This window comes from Pinus tabuliformis, chromosome 3_2 (assembly GCF_031772625.1).
Source record: "Pinus tabuliformis cultivar Carrire ecotype Pingquan chromosome 3_2, CPIR1, whole genome shotgun sequence".
NCBI classification, from domain to species: Eukaryota; Viridiplantae; Streptophyta; class Pinopsida; order Pinales; family Pinaceae; genus Pinus; species Pinus tabuliformis.
In genome coordinates this window covers 699,702,067-699,720,490 of record NC_142302.1, presented here as the reverse complement: position 1 = coordinate 699,720,490, position 18,424 = coordinate 699,702,067, and positions in this window count along the sequence as shown.

Below are 18,424 nucleotides of genomic sequence, written 5' to 3'. Positions count from 1 at the left end.
GTTTGTTGCCTAGACAATGGTGTTGGCTATTATTTTGTAATTGAAATAAGGGAGGAAGGTGAATTATTTATAACTAACTCTTGAAGATGGCCCATAATGAGGCAGATTATAGGAGGGAGTCAAGGTTGGGTAGTTAGAGGATTAAATGATTTACTAATCAATGGGAAGGTTGATTGAGGGAATCCCAATAAGGAAGGGAAATATTTTGTGTGATGAAAGGAAGGTGTTAATTTTTTTATTATTAGGAGTGTTAGGCATTGAATTGCAACCTTGTTGATGGGAAGTCCCAAAGGCTGTGCAGATTGCATATGTGAACATTTACAAGTTGGATTACTTTTATTTTGAGCTAATTCTAGAATTTTTACTTAAGAGAGAGGGTTTTTCCTTACTATAAAAACATTGTCATATTGTGTGATGAATATTGATGTTGATTGTCTTGGTCCTTATTTTATTGTTTTTTAATACAGAAATAAATTTGGGTCATAATGTTCACAAGATATAGTCCTTGGGCTTATAATGGAAATCGTGGTGTAGATACATTGGGAAAATTCTAACTTGCCCACTAGAAAGTGGATCAGTTTGGAATCATGGCATAGTTATTATTTCATGAGGAGTTTATGGTGGGATTGAATTTGGATATTCACTTAGTGAAGAGCCATTGTTGCTTGGAATAACCCATAGTTGGGCTCCAAGTCAAACGAATATGGTAAATGACCATAAGGTCGACCAATAAGAAAAATGGAATCAAGGATAGGAGGGATTGTATACCAACTATAGGTTTTTCTTGGGTTGTTGGCCATCAAGAATGAATAAAGAGGAGAGGAAAATTCTAATGAAAGATAGGAGAAAATGTTGAGTCCAAGGATGGATAAGGAAATAAACTTTCATTGGGAAGACGACCCTCAAACTTCTAGAAGCTTCTTAGAGTTGAAGCTAAAGTGGAGATAAATCCTTATGATGGACATATGGACCTTGATCGACTAAACTATCCAGTTGAGGTAACTTGAAAGTCTATTTCAATTACTATGGGTTCCTAGGTACTTAAAAGCTTAATTACTCTTGAGTAAAGATAGAACGATACACACTGGGGTGCAATATGGCCTTGGAAGGAGTATCCCATGTATCATTTCGAATGGAGAATGCCATAGGCTCGCCCTTTCGGGTTGTATATTTTTTATACTATTTTATTTTTAAAAAATCCATCCACAAAAATTACAAGCAAAGCGGTCTCACAAAGCACAGGGGAGGGAAATGAGGCAAAAATGAAAAATGAGGGGATTAATCCAGAATTGATACAATGACAGAGCCATGCAAGTGGATTTTCTTGAAAATTGGCATACATGTACCTGTGAATCTTTATAGTATTATTTTGAGGACCTAAAATCGTTACTAGTTGTGCAATCACAAGATCATGTGGTGTGTTTTCATTTGAAATTAGGGTTTTAATTGAGCTAGAGGGTAAAGAAACAAAGTGCAAGAGTAGCTCGAAGGAAAGAATGAATGATGGAGTGGGTTGGAGGGTGTTACCTTCAAGGCTTGCCACCCGTTGTATGAGAGGCATGCATCCCAAAGCATGCCTTGGGATGCGCCTCATTAATCACCCAAAAAGTTTACAATAGAAAGCTTTACCAATGCCATATCATATTTCAAGTAACATGCCACCTTGCCATAATTTGCACTCAAACATTAACATGATCTTTCAACATATATAACATATGCCAACAAAAATAAATTTTCACCCAAAACATCATGTTATCCGAAGCTTTTACCATGTGGTAACTTATTATACCAAAAATTATGTTTATGCCTCAAAGCTTTAACAAATGAACATTGTTATGTCTTGATAATATTTATGTCTCAAACCTTTGTCTCAATTGTCATGGCTTGTTGATAAAGAGGATTAAGACTCATATCAGGTAATGTAAACACGTCATCTCATTCATTTCATACATATAACATTTTAACATAAGCAAGCAGAGAAATAAATCAAGACAAGATGAGATGTGTCGAGAGCTAAATATACCGAAGAAAAATACTCGTGAGCATTCATAACATGTAAAGGGGGAGTGTCAGTTCACTGAATATTTCAAATGAAGTCAGCAATAAACCAACATATAAGAGCATGAGTTTCATTTCACCAAATGTTTATCATCGGTACCATAAATAACCACATATGCTAACATCCATAATCATGAAGTTTAAATAAATCTGAGAGCTTTTATATCCTTATTTCTCCTCTGGACCCCACCTACTCAAAGTTAATTTTTTTTTGAAATAAATTTTTTCGAAAGAGAGTTGGGTTGCAATGGTTTGCACATTTTTATAGGGGGGTCATATATGAGTCAACACCTTATAAACAATAAATTGTTAAAACTGTATATTTTATGATAAAAACCCATTATTCGCAGCGAGCTAAGGCTACCAAGAACTAGAAATTTAGTTGAAGCCAGAAGAATGACAAAGATAATTGAAAGAAAGCCTAGTACTCAAGATGAGGTAGCTTTTGGATTTTCAAAGAAGACAACTAATTATAGTGCAACAAGTGATTACAACACCAATAGATATCATTAATCAAAGAGGGAGAAGGATAATTGTCATGAGGAAAAAAATGGACTCTAGGGCATAGATGTGAAGACATGTCATTTCTCTACTATAGAATAGTGGATAGGAAGCACATAGAATTCTAGAAACTAGACCGATGAAATCACTATAGCATACAGCTCGAACTTTGACTATGATGGAACACCACAAACAACATAACTAGTTTCAACCTTATGTACCCAACAAAAAATAAATAAAAATTAAACAAAATGAATTTCAAGTAGAAATAATTACCCCTATTGAATACATACACAAAAATAGACAAGATTTAGATAATCATGTGATGCATATTACTCAAAAGATATACATATTGATACACAATTTTCTAACACTTGGTTTTATATTGCAATTTCTCTCTTGAAATTCTCATGATTGTTGGCCTTCACTTGAGATTTTTTTTCCTTCCACTCATATGAATGTGCCAAATTTACATAGCCCCAAGGATTAAGTTTCCAAAATTCCCCCCTTTTATCTGAAGAGTTGTATGTGAGTCTAAGAAGAGAGCTAAAATACAAAATTGTATGGCGGCCAATGGTTGGATGTGCTCTCTGAAATGGTGGTTTAAGGAAGACCACAGACTATGAGGTACTAGAAGTCGATTCCTTCTATAGTTGGTGGTTTAAGGATTACCACCAACTCTGGAACTTGTCTCAATGTAGTTTCTAGAAAAGTTTTGAATCTAGCTAGAAGTTGAATTCTTTTTCGAAGTGGAAGTGCTCCTTGATGATGGTTAAAATATTACCACAAACTTATGAGATGGATAGTAGAAGTTGAATTCTTCTACCAGTAGTGGTTTAAGGTAGGCCACCAACCAAATTATGCTCATGATATATGAGTTTGTCTTGAGCTACAGCTTTGGCTTTGGCTCTGGTTAAATCTAGCTCTAGGTTGTGGCTACAAGATTTGGTTCATGTTGTGGCTCATGTTTGCTTGGTATAATTGCTTATATAGTAGTTAACCATCAATCCCCCCTTGTCAAATACAAGGAGAGAATATGAAGATATATTTGTTGCAAGATGTGTCAATACTCAAGAATGAACTATGTGGTATGACTAATATATCTTCTTGGTTGTTGAAGCCCATTGCCAAGAAGTGATCTATCCAAGGTGAATTTTCTCCCTTGTAGGAGTCTTGTGTATGGAACATCTATCTGAAGGATGAGTATATTCTCCACAATTCTCACAAGGGTGATGATCTAAACACAGATATTTCATGTGTCCAACTCAATCACAATGCATTTGATAATCAGATGTGGATGTGGAAGAGGAACAAATGAATATGAGTTGTCCTAAAGAAACCCAACACTATAAAAATAGGTTGGTTTGGAGTGGTCTGGAATGTAAAAGGTTGCATCCTTTTCATAACCAAGACTTGTTCTATGCTTGCTTATAATAAATTCTTCCCAAGGTTTGATGATGGGCTTGGGAAGTGCAAGTGGAACCTATGAATCTTCATGTGAATATGCTCACGAAGTTTTCTCATGTGCTAACTGTTGTTAAGAATCAATCTCAAATGGAGAATGTTTCTGAACAAGAACTAGTTTAGAATTTTGATTCCTTTATTGTAGCTCCTTTGTTTCACCTTTGTTGTAGCTCATCAGTTTGGAGCTATGATTCAAGCTATAGAAACTCAATTTTATCCTGTGAATTTTGTAAACATGGTTAAATATATGTGAGAATGGATTTGTCAATTATGACTATATTGTCGACACTAGAGAATATTAGAATGTTTGATAACTCTAATAACTCATCAATTCTAGAAAATTTTCTCAACAATATAAACAATGAATGAACGATGTTGACTTCAATTAAAAGTGAACTCGTAAGCATATAAATGACAAGTAGCTTTGAATGATAGATAGTTATAACTTCATAATGAGTAGCATGTTATAAACAAAATCACGAAAAATTCTATCAATTGTGAATCAAATGAATATCGCAAGTGTTTTCTCAACACCTTCACCATAAATGGGCAGGTGCAGACCTTTATCTTTGCTCCCCATAGTGAAAGAGAAGTCTGAAAAAAATCTATGGTGAACAAGAAAAATTTTAGGGGCTAATATTCATCTATGGGCTAGTTTTTCGTGCTTTTTCAAAAAAAAAGATTTGCTAATTTCTATTTTCTCTAATTCACCCAAATTTTATACGATAAAAATATTTTACCTTAAAAATTTCCATGTTCTATAGAGACTATAAAAAATCATTACAATGTTGAATATTTTTACAAAAATATTAACAAACATTTTATAGTTTGCATATTATGGACTAGTATGATTTGCCAAGGTTTCTAAACTTTAAAGTAAATTGGCACCCTTAACAAATTTCCATGTGGTGAATGCGAGTGGACACCTAGAAATTAGCATGATTTTGAACACGTCTTTTGTAGTATGTCCATTGGTAGAGATAGAATATAAAAAAATGTGGTGAGGCACTGTATTGCTCTATTCTCTATGCTTAGAGAAGGATTGACTATGCTTTTGTCCTACATGCCAAAGACATACTACTTCATGTAACATCATTATAAAACTTTACTGTAATTCAACTTATGACTCTCTAAATGATATCATTGAAAAGACAGATAAGTTTTTCCACTGAAATGCATGGCAAGCCAATTGTATTGCTTGAAATGAATGATCTATTGCTCAAAATAGAGCCAATTGTGTTATTGGTAACATATGACTTAGCTAAGACCTATTGTGGGAATTTCTCATCCAAGAATCCTTTCCCAATTTTTAATTTTTGAAAGATATAAAGGGACGGAACATTGTGGATCTTGACAAAGATTGCAGAGGTAGAAAACATAAACAAGAATGAACTCAAAATGGAAGTGGACAAAACTTGGGAGCAGACTCTATGATCTTCATATTACTTAGTAATAGATAAATGGATTACATAGGAGACAAGCAATAATAAATGACTAGAGTGAAACTCAACTAAACTGCAAATGACTATGACACCTAATAGACAACAAGTGGTGGTTGGAATTATTTTCTCAAACACTCCCCCTTAATTACAACCACAAAAATTTAAACTGAGATGTCTGTTGGTCTGAGTATCAACTAGGCTTACAATGACACAAAAAATTTGACATCAACTCTTGGGTTGGATTTATTTTTCTTTTTCTTTTCTTTTCTTTCATATCTTCTATCCTTTGAATTACTTCAGCTTTATCTTTTTGTTGTAGGCTCCAAATTCCAGTTTCTTCATTTGTTGGTGCAACTTTTCCATTGTTTTAATATAGAAGATTATTTCAGGCTATCCATGCATGTCCTCTACTTGTTCAAAAACTACTTATATGTGGATTGCTACAAATGTCATCGTCTATAGTGTGCACTTCATCATCAATCTTTTAATTGTCAATTTGTTGCAACATAATTCCATTATAAAATCATATCTTTTCAAGACTCCAATACATGAAAATGTCATCAACTTTTTCATTTTGCACATCGTCCATGTTGTCTTCGACATTCATTAGCACAACTTCTATGCAAATTTCATCAAAACATGGTGTTACAAGCCATGTTTCAAGGAACTTTAATTCTTCTTCAAATTTTGTTTCTTCTTTCTAGTTGTTGCTAACATATGCACACTCAAAATCAATGTTAAATTTTAAAACATTTGTAAAACCATATCGATCTTGTTCTTTCTACTCTGCAATAAGAGATTTCTCCTTTTTCCCTTCCTTATTTGCCTTGGGCATTGCATTAATTTCCACTTATTTACCAGCCTCTGCTACTGCAAACAAGTTGTCTTCCACTTGGCTTTCTTACACAAGTGGGCTTCTCTTACAAAATAACAACATATCGATGAGATGTTTCTATTGCATCACGTGCAACCACTCATCACTAGCTAATTGTTCTTCATCAAAGTTAACATCATCAATTTTAATTGTTGGATCCACCAATTCATTTACTACTTCAATGGTAGCTTCACTATCATTGGCAATATTTGCTATCAAATTCACTAAATCATCATCCACTTGTGGATGAACATAGTGGGATTGACAAACATCTATGTGCTCTTTCTCTATTGTTGGTAATACACCATCATCATTGCCATTCACTTTCAAGTGGAATTCACAAAACTCTTCACCTTTCTATAGATCTTATGCTATAGATCCAACTTCTTTTTCATAAACTTGATCACTCCGCGTTACACCAAAAATCTTCTCAAGGATATTCCAAGCCTCCTTTGTTGGCTTTGCATCTACAATGAGGGGAAGAATGATGCCATCTAAGCATTTCTTTATGCATTTGAATGCGAAGGCATTATTTTGCCTTTTGGCTTCTAATTCTTTCAAATATACCTCAAACAACACTTATTGTTGCTTTGACCTTTTCAGCCTCTTGGCTTTTCCCATTTGTTGAGCGTTGGTTGATGGTGGCTCAAAAAGCAAAGTGACCTATAAACATAACAGCTATCTACAATGAAAACACCTCTGTAGTGGCTTCTCTATTGCTCAGCGTCTACAAAACAAACGGGTCTACAAACTAAAACTTTCACAAACCCTTTTTAAATTTATTTATTTTAATAGAATCTTTAAAAAAAACACTTTAAATATAACTTTCTTTCTCCCGGCTTTTTGTTAAAATAAAAAACCATGGTTTTTTAATACATAGTTACCAAATTCGGCCAAATTTACACAAAAGATTTGAAAATACGACAGTTCCATTCTGTTCGTGAATTAATATGCCATATTCAATTTATAGAGAGGTCGCAATAGTTTTCCAGGTGGCCCATCTGCTATGCATACATGAAATTTCATATGGTGAACCATTAAAATTGCATGGAGTTTTCCATTAATGGAACATAGGTGCGGGATATTTCAGTCTACAAGGAGAGGCGAACATGTTTCCAAACAAAATTATCGTTTTTTCATGGTCATCTGTTCTTTAAGAACCCTTTTGGACATTTGAGATGGTAGGTTCCCTTTATGAATCGTAGAGTGAGTTGATTTCTTATACAATCAGATTTTTCAAGTAAATTTCTTAATCAAGTTGGTAGGTAAGTAATAAATTTATAATCATTATATGTGTTTTATAATTATTAAATTTAAATAAAAATATTTTTGGTAAAAATTTCATGAATTTTTTTAAGCTAGATGTTTTTTTATTGGAAATTTGAATAAATATTTAATTATAATAAAGTTTGTATTCCACGTAAATAAATACTAAATGTTATTGTTAATTATTATAATGCAGAATTTGGTTTGATTAGATCAATGAATTATTTGTATTTGAAAAAAATAGATGTTTTGCTAACTCTTAAACTCTTATAAGGTAAACTTTGAGTTGTTCTAGTTAATGCGAATATAAATATATATTTAAAAGAATGTTTGCATATATTTTATATATGAATACATTTAATGTGGAATCTATATAGTTCACTCTACTGTATAATTTGAAAGAATATTTCACTCTACTGTATAATTTGAATGAATATTTAGTTTATATTACACATCATATAATATATGGCCTACATAATACATGGTGTAATTGTGTATATGGACTAAGGACAAAAATTCTCACAATATGTTATTTTAATGTAAAATTATGCATTTTATTTTTATATATAACATTAATTTTTAAAAAGATTTTGAGATTTTCAATATTATATTGTATATTACAACTTTTTAAAATATTAGAAAATATATATATAAGTCTTTGCAATATTTCTACTCATCTATTTAGATCTTTGCCAAATCTCTATTGAGGAAAAATTTAGATAGTAAATTTTAAACAATTAATTTTTTAAATATAGAATCGAATTCAAACTCGAATTTGATCACTTTGATTTAATATTCTTCCATAAAAAATAAATAACTTTCAAACCACCTTTCTTTGTCAGGAATCTTTCGGGTGAAGGAAATAACAATCAAACATCAAACGTGATTGTAAGTCGGGAAGGAATTTTGACTTTTCGTGCCCTTGCACCTTTCGATATAGAGAGGTCGCAACAGTATTCAGGAAATCTTTGTTGCTTGAAGTGACCGCAATATAACGCGGCAGCTACTGCTACTGCTACTGGGTGCATTATAGTTGTTGGGTGTCTTCTTGGCTGAATTAGGAGTGGCAGCCTTCTTTGGAGACGCTGCTTCGCTTTCATCCTCAACGCTTACTCTGTAACCACACACAAATTTCAAATGTTGCTCTCAAATTTCCAATGTTGCTCTCAAAGAGTTCTAGGCAACTTCATGCTCTGATACTATGATAAAAAAAATGATAGAGGCAGGAAAAATAAATAAAAAATGAATTCAAAATGGAAATGGAACTAATTTGAGAGGACTCTATTTTCATATTACTCAGTAACATTTATATTACAGATAAATAAATTACAAAAGAAACATGCAGTCATAAATGACTAGAGTAAAACTTAATTAAATTTCACTAAATTGCAACTAACTATGAAACTGGAATCATTTTCTTAGACATCAGTGATTTATGATCAAATTAAATCCACTATGCAATTGTTCACCACTGAAAAGAAGGTGAAGAATCTTCCTACTATGGTTGCAAGAGTATGTTTCTAAGAACCTAATCTGTAACTGAGGCAATGACTCAATTTTGAAAGTTGCTTTCAATTGAGCATAGTCCTATTGAGTAAGTTATTGATGGAGGTGGTTTTCGTTTTGTTGAATTTTGATGGGGGCATGATTGTACAGTTTCAAAATAGCATACACTAGTATGGTTAAGAATGGAGCTATGCCAATATTTGTACAACTGCTAATTTCACCAAGTGATGTAGATGAACATGCAGATAGAGAAAGGCTGTGAGAATGGGGATAGCGCCCAGATAAAATCCTCCACTAAAAAATAATGACAAGAAAACAACCTCCATAGATTGTCTTAGTGCAATGATTTTACCTTTATCTGCCTCTTCAACAGTGTCGTTGTTGGAATATGACAGCCACAGCCACCAATACACAGAGTCTGCAATGGTACTCCTTGAACTTGCGCAGGGTAGAATGGAATGTAAGGGTGCCACGATCGGGATCTCCTCTAGAAAGCTAGGCTTGATCACTATAAATATTATAAAATATAGGGCCTTCATCCTAACCAGACATGTCCTGCTACAATAGTATGGATGTCAATGGGGTAGATCTGTTCTGTTTCCAAGCTCGATTTTAAGTCTGCAAATGTGAGAAATGGTATAGGTAACACTTGAAGGAAACAAACGATAGATGAGAATCGAACCTCGAATGTGCTACTAAGACTCAGGTATCATAAAAATACAACAGAGATTTCGATTACTCGAATCAAGCACATAAAAAGGCAAGGCTACTTATGGTTGTACCAACCTTTTTCACATCCTTTTAGGAATCCCTAATGTCATATGGACATCACATTACATGTATTTCCTCCAACTTCGAGACAATTGAGCGGTGAACAAACAATTACGGAATTTGCATAAAGTCTAGATAAATGAAACTTGAAAGTTTATCAATGGAAATTAAAATCCCTAATGTGATTAAAACATTAAAACTTGCAATCTCTGTAATAGAGGGTATAATAGAGGGTGTGCATTAGGAAGATGAGCTACAATATGCTAGCAAGTCTAGCAAGTCTAGCAAGTCAACCAGGACAAATTTTAGATGCAACAAATTCAAAGATCAATACCTTTTTCAACCAAAGAATGGACAAGGCACCAATTACATTTCTTTGATTAACAAGCTTAATCTCCAATAATATTATTGGCGTCCTAGTATGAGATGAGATGATTTTAACAAGGTGTATAAATGGCCACAAACTTCTGGCTCTCACATAATTGAGCAGGCTAGGAAGGCACCTACTATGATAACAATGTTGAAACTCATGAAATTGGAAAATATAGATCTAGGACAAATGTGACCTGCAATATTATTCACAAAATATACATATAAATTCATTTTGTGTGACCGCGAGATTCAACTTCCAATGTCCTTGGACTTTTTGTGGCGGTTCACATTCCTCCACACCAACCCTAATGGATTAGGTGTCCAACAACTCCAAAAAACCAAATACAACAACTAGTTGCAAAATACATCCCGCCACATCTTGTAAATGAAAAGATCAAATCTATGGTTAAGAAGAAAGAAAACCTAGAGTTCCATTCGCAACCATGATAGGAAAACCATAACTGAAGACCTTGAAGCTCAAAGCAGTCATAAAATATTGAAATATAGAAATACTCATATATTCTAGTATTATTGATGATTGAATAAACATTGTTGTTGCTAAACACTTAAACCTTTCTGTGTACCTCACCAAGGGGCTCACTATTACAATCAATAATGGACAAAAGGTCAAAGAAGTAGGAAGATGTCATACAATTTCAATTACAATTCAAGAACTGGAATTACATACGGGACTTTACACTTTACCTTTCAAAGAAATGGATATAGTTGGGAAATTGTACCACAAACCTTGAATAACAATTCATGGAGTTTAATTGGTAAGGTCAACACTATAAATTATATGGGATTGAAGATTCCAATCTCAAGAAGAATTAATTGCAATTGAAAAAAAGGGGAAAGAAACATAATCAAACATACAACAAATGAAGCAAGGGAAATATATTTCCAAAAAGCATAAAGATTTCATGTTAAACAACTAGGTCAAAATAATTTAGAATATGATGCAAAAAATATAAAGGAACCTCACCAACACTCAAAGCAAAAACATACTCAAACCCCTGCAAAAAATACACTTCATTCCACCACAAAAATGTGGTCAACTAGAGATAATCCTATTTACCATGCTTTGAGGAAAAAACATTCCTTAAGATAGTGACAATGTTATAAACATAATAATCATATAATTAGTTCAATGAAAAGTTGAAGGGAACATACCCCTTGACCTCATGAGAAATCAATGTGTAGCAGACCATCACTTGACGTATTATAATCATATTTATTATCATTATATAAATCATTTTTATGCAATATTTATTTGCATAATATTCTCTCGTCATCAAGTAATAAAAAAGGATTGTTATTATAGAGAGACGATATTACACACACTCCCTCTTAATGATGAACAAGGGCCACATAGAGAATACAATACATAACATCCCCCCCCCCAAATTGGTATCTCTCACTTTAGTATCTAGTAAGAACTTCCACAACATTGCACATGCAACAAAGTCTTGATATTGGACAAAATTCAGCTCAATGTGTATATCATCAATCTTGGTGAGAAGGCCATGTGGTGTAGGAGGCTTCCAATGATGCTTTGATTCACCTTCCAATGCAAGAGAATCAACATCATTTCCAAGTGTGGATATTGCTGACATGGTCATAAGCCTTAACATAGTCAGAGGAAGAGGATTTGGATTAGATGGATCAATCAAGAAATCTTCATTTTCATTGAACTCCTTAGCTACTAGAGGATTGCTAGAAGAAGCATTCAACATGAAGGAGACACTTCCATAGGGTTGGATCTAAATGATCCTTGAATTAGGTCCTAATTATCATCTTTTGTCTACCTAGTCACTAGGAATAGTGCTTAAGAAAATACACATATGGTTGAGAAGATGACCAATATCGTAATATGAAGGAGAAAGATCCATGGAAATATGTTGGAAATCATCTATAAAGAGGCATGGGAAAGATCTTGGTCAATTGTTAGAAGGAACTTCAACAAAGATAACATCTCTATGTTTAATCGCCTTGTGAGTGGAAGGATTATATAGACAAGTATCCCTTGGAAACTTCATTCTATCCCACTAGAATGTAGTAGTGGTTTTTAGGATTTGATACTCATCGCTTTTCACTAGGAATATGTGCCTATGCACTTGATCCAAAAAATTATGAAATGTGAAACTAACACTTTGGCTTCATACCATTTCTGATATCAAATCATACCTTGAACATTGTAAGTAGGTGTTTCATTGCCGATGTGGGCTAGAAAGACAACAACGTTTTCTTCGTATTTAAGGTCCATTTGCTTTGAGTGAAGGATGCATCAAGCCATCTCCATAATAGCTCTATTCTTCCTTGATCTAGTACTCCCTTAAGTTGTGGGATGTAGGGAATAATCATTCGTCAAGAGATTCCATGAGAAATAAGAAATGTTTTGAAATAGTATATTCTCCTCTACTATCAACCTTTATACACTTAATATTTTTCTTGCTTTGATTTGAATTTCCACTAATAGATTAAATTCTTTGAATTGCACACAACCTTCATATTTGGATTGAATGGTGTATATCCAAAGGAAATGGGAAAATTCATCAATGAAATTGAGGAAGTACTTAATGATCCATAAACTGTCATGGATATTCCACTAGACAATTCGTCACAGCACATTTGATAATACTATATTAAAAATCTGAGATTCTACACTATTACTGTTTTATTTAATTTCTAGATCTATAGATTTTACTATAATTAGTGCATGCATGTGAATGGAAATTATACAGAAAAGTAGAGAATTAAAAAATAAGCACACGCACACAAGACACAAGCTCTCTAGGAAACCCTTTCGGGAGAAAACCTAACTAGAAGGTGATGCCACTTCGCTCTCTTTCTCTGTTTGGAAATATGGTTGCAGGTACAAAGAAGTAATGCTTGTGGCCTATGGGCCACTACATTGCACATACCCTCTCTTTGTGCTCTACCTCCTATCTATTTTGGCTATCTTTTCTCAGCTATGGAACAAAATACTCTCGACTCAAAATTACTCTTTCCCTAGCAACTCTTCTCATTCCTCTTCTTTTTTTTCCATAAGAAATATGCATTCTCATCACAATTAACTGGTATATACTATCTTGAGGAGGACATTTAGTGATTTACATGTTATGCTTTTTATGTTTTGCTATTTGAATAAATTTTTGTATATTATCTACAGAACGTAGCCTATTCTGCCGCTAACCGGTTGTTATGCAGCGACCTCCATGCTCTAATAGGTTCCAGGTGTCAGAAGGAGAAACTAGCCACATCGGCAGCTTTGAAATCATCATGACATGGAACCTGTCCTATTCATTCAGCCTAGGTTGACAAAGAAGATGGCATAAGACTACGGTCAATGGATAAGTCAAACACAAGAGACTGAGGGTAACATGACTCTATTTCATGGTTAATTAATGTGTTTCATAGTGATGGGAAGCGTTATTCGGAGCAACTACTTGTACCTACGGACTCCAACAGCCACCTGTCTAAACGAATCCAACAGCCACCATGTCTTGGATTTATTTCTCCAGCGGCCGAGAAAGAAATTATGCATATCTGTCTTCTACATGTTTGGTTGTAGCATGCTTTTCTCCACAAATAGTTATATGATCTTTATTATAAATACCTGTGTAAGGGACCGGAGAAGTTAGCAATAGTTTTAATGTGAAATCGAAGGTCTAGACCCTGTAATTTTTGGGCATTTTGTGTCCCTGTTTTAATATGAGAAGACCGCATGTTTTTATGAACATCTGAAGGAGTTTTCTTGGAGTCGATTGAGCAAGCGTAGCCTAATCAGTTGTAGAGGGCCTCTGCACTGAAGAAGGTTTCATTTTATTTATTTTTCTTCTTGTTGTTAACTGTAAATTCATCATTTTCTTTCTAAAACAGTGTTTATAACAATTTTCTTACTAACAGTGTTTATAATGCAATTTCTATCATTTTCCTACTAACAATTTTTATAATTTAGAGCATTTTCCATTAGCTTGATTTCTTTTTAGTTCTTATCAATAGTTTACAAGATAGAACTCAATAGTGTAATCTTGTTTCTTCAATTAAAAACTAACCTTGTTTCAGGATGAGAGTAGGATTGAAGAATGATAAGGATACATTGTTGGATAGTTTACTTCATTCATTGTTTTGCTAGTTTAAATTCTCAAATAAACTGATCAATGTCATTCACTGTCTTTGCCATTTCAATTTTAGTTTAAAATACTAACTCATGGTGTTAATGAATGTTTATGGAAAACCCTTCAAGTTGATAATTCATCCTTAACTAAGTGGTTGAACATTTCATCTATGCAATGAGTTATTTCTACATCTTTGTATTTGCTTTCTCTTAGATTAATGAAGTACATAATTACTTAAATGTCATCCCAATGATACTTTCTCCCAAAATTGAGAGGCAAAGTAACCAAGTATTTCATTTAGTTTTATTTCTGTAATTAGTTAGACATCAATTGCAAATTTCACTTTCAGTTTTAATTCATGATTTGGAAATAATGGTAAAATAAGAATAGAAACTTTGTTTTCATTTCTTTCTTAGCTTTATTTCCATATCTTTCTTAGCTCTGTTTTCATTTTTAGATTTTGAGAAGTCTTTAAGAAAGTTAGATTTAGTTTTGATAATTTACATTGTAAATCCTTAGGAATTAAAAGACCAAAAACCCCCAAAACAACATAAAACATAAAAACAACAGAGTAAGAAGGGTTAGCTAGCACAAACAGTGCACTACACTTCATCGGTTTACGATACCCGGATTGATAATTTATGTAGAGCAATTTAGGACACTAAATTGACCAAACATTTTAGCGTCGTTGCCGGGGAAGTGTAACTAGGTAGCCTTATCTCTTACATTCAAAAAAAAATGATATGCATAGAGAAAGAGACTCTAGGCATATATTTATAGCTAGAGGCAGAAGTTCAATTCCTACAACACCACCTACTCCACCAAGAACAAGGAAAGATACACCTCCATCAAAAACTCATACTCCCAGTCATAGAACTCCTGAAATTCCAGGGCAGAAATCCAATAAAAAGAATCTCCTACTTCATCTACCAAGTAAGTCCTAGAGGAGAAAAATTTTGAATCTCCAACAGCAGGAATAGCCCTTTTCACCTCCATAGGAGAGCACATTTTAGTTGAATAATTAGGAATACCTGGTGAGGAAGAAGAAGTAGAACCTCTCTCCCATATCCCATTAATAGAAGAAGCAGAGGAGGAGAAAGTAACCTTGCAGGTTGAACCCTATACTGACCCTGAAGAAACTATAATGGCAGAAGATGGAGAAGATGGAGAATTCACACTGTTTGGAGGAGGGGGTAGAGGAAGAGGTAGAGAAAATAATGGAGGAGGTAGAGGAAATAATGGAGGAGGCAATGGAAATAGGGAAATAGATAATTCTTTTGGATTCCCTATAGTGGATTAGGAAACAAATGCCATAATGAAAAATATCTCACCTTTTGTCCTCCCAAACTTCCATGGGTTAAAAAGTGAGGATCCTTAAACATTTTTATTTGATTTTGAAGTCTTGTGCAGAACCTATGATTATCTAGAAGACTTTCAAAAACTTAAGTTGTTTCCTTCAACATTCACTCTGTCCATTAGAACATGGAATGACATGAAAAAACGTTTTTGGGTAGGTATTTGGATTATTGCATGCCTACCAATCACAAAGATGAAGTGTTCAAAATGATGCAAAGAGAGGATGAAAACTTAGAGGATTTGATTGAGAGATTCAACTATAATTTGAAAAGAGCAAAGATGGACAATTTAGATGAAGATACCTTGAAAGCTCTTTTTATTGAAAGCCATTAGGGATGAATGGATAGATATCCTTAACATGATGGGGAAGGAAGATATCTCTAAACTTCCATTAAGTGACATAGGAGAATTATGTGTTCATCTCTCAAGAGGGAAATCTAAAACTGGGAAAGGTCCAAGAGATCTATTTCTTGTTAGACTAAACAAATTTGCAACTGGATCTATAAGTAGGGCAGAAAATGGTAATATGCTTGATGAATTTAAAACTGACATTCTAGGGAGTCTCAGTGAGCAAATAGACACCCTTAAATTACAAAACAAGAAGAAAACTGAGGCTGATTCTTTAGCCATTTTTTGTCCAAAATGCAGAAAAAACATGCTCTAAGAGAATTCTCTTTAGATGCAAAAATTATAGAGACTTGTGTGATTTGCTTATAAAGCCATGAGACCAAGGGTTTTCCTTCAATTCTAGGTCTTAAGGTTGTCTTTCAAGAGGAAACAAGTCCCAAATTCAGCAGAGCCTCTTTGTTTTGTCTCTAGAAAACCTTGGCAGGGGCCACAAAATTAGGGATTTAACAACCAAATATATCTTCAGCCCCTACAAAATTGGAATTCCTGGCAGTAACCTTGGCCTCAACTTCAATCTCAATCTCAAACTTGGCCTCAACCTTAATCTCAATCTCAACCATGGGCACAAGGAGTACAAAATCCTTATGGGAGATTTTCTCAATATTACCAATATCCTCCCCCCACACATTCCACAAAAAAATCAGCAGCCACAACTTCAAAATCAAAATCCTCAACTTTCATTACCATTTCCATGGCAATCTCCACAACAAAACCAAAATCCCCAACTTTTACTTCCATTTCAATAGAGACCAAATCAGCTACCTGCCCAACCATTACCAAACCCCAACAATAAAAATCCTTAGAATGCTTACATGGTAGAAGGACAACAATTTCCAACCTATATGATTACTCCTCTAGATCTTAATGATGTTCAACTAAGATCCGGTAGGATATTAGAAAAGGAAAGACCTTCTGTAGTTATTCAAGAACAAGATAATTCTGAGGAAGATTCTCTAAAGGTTAATAAAAGTTTTGAGGGAACATCTCTCCAAAACCAAAACATTGAAAAACAAAAGCAAAAAGAATCAGTGAACACAACTCCTATCATTGAGCAACCAACATCTACTTCTACACCTCCTTTTCCTGAAAGATTACAAATTGATAGAGGAGTAGAAAAGTAGATTATGTTGCCCAATTATGATTTTCTAGATGAATTGAAGAATGTCTGTATCAAAATACCTTTGCTACAAGCCATTAAAGAAATTCCAATTCTATCCAAAACAATAAAGGAGTTGAGCATAAAGAAACCAGGAAGAAAAACAAAGGAAACAAAAAGAATTCACCTAGTAGGAAAAATAGCAGACATAATGATGAGAAAAATTGCCATGCAAAAATATGTGGATATAGAAAGTCCAATTGTGAAAACACATATCAATGGAGTTGAAATTCCAAATACATTGATTGACTTAGGGGCAACAATAAACATCATGAGCAAACAAACTATGGAGCAGCTCAAGCTTCCTAATCTTCTTTACACACCTACCTTACTGCAACTAGCATAAAGATCAGTAATCAAACCATATGGAGTGTTAGAATATATTTCAGTATCCTTAGATTCTTGGGAATATCCTGTTGACTTCATGATATTAACTCCTAAGAAAAATCTAGGAGGACATCCACTCATATTAGGAAGTCCTTGGCTGGCCATAGCTAATGCTTATATTAGCTGTAGATCTGGTGACATGTATATTTCTGATGGTAATTCAACAAAAAAATTTACTCTATATCCTCCAGCAAAAGCAATCACAGAAATAGATGACAAAGAATGGATTGATGATGAAGAGGATATTTAGCCTCTCTTTACTATTTCAGATATTAGTGAATATAGTCAAATTTTAAATACATTGGAAAATTTTGAATCATCTTTAGAATATGACCATGAGAAATTTCAAGAAAAATCTAATGTTGAATTGTCATCTAGGCAGATGTCTGTCTATTCTATGGAAGAGTTTGGTTACTGTGGTAGCTCTACAATTGAAATTTTTCGAAGTAGGACATTGAACATAAACAAAAACATGGAGAAACTACAACAAGAAGAGCTAATTAAAACATTGCAAAAACATTATGTTGCATTTGCATGGGAATATACTGAAATGAAAGGAATTAGTCCTAAGACTTGTATCCATCACATCTATATTGAGGAAAATTATAGACCTATCAGACAACCTCAAAGAAGGATGATTCCAAATCTTAGAGAGATTGTGAAAGAAGAGCTCCAAAAATTACTGAATGTAAACTTCATTTATCCAATTTCAGATAGCCAATGGGTTTCTCCTTTGGTAATT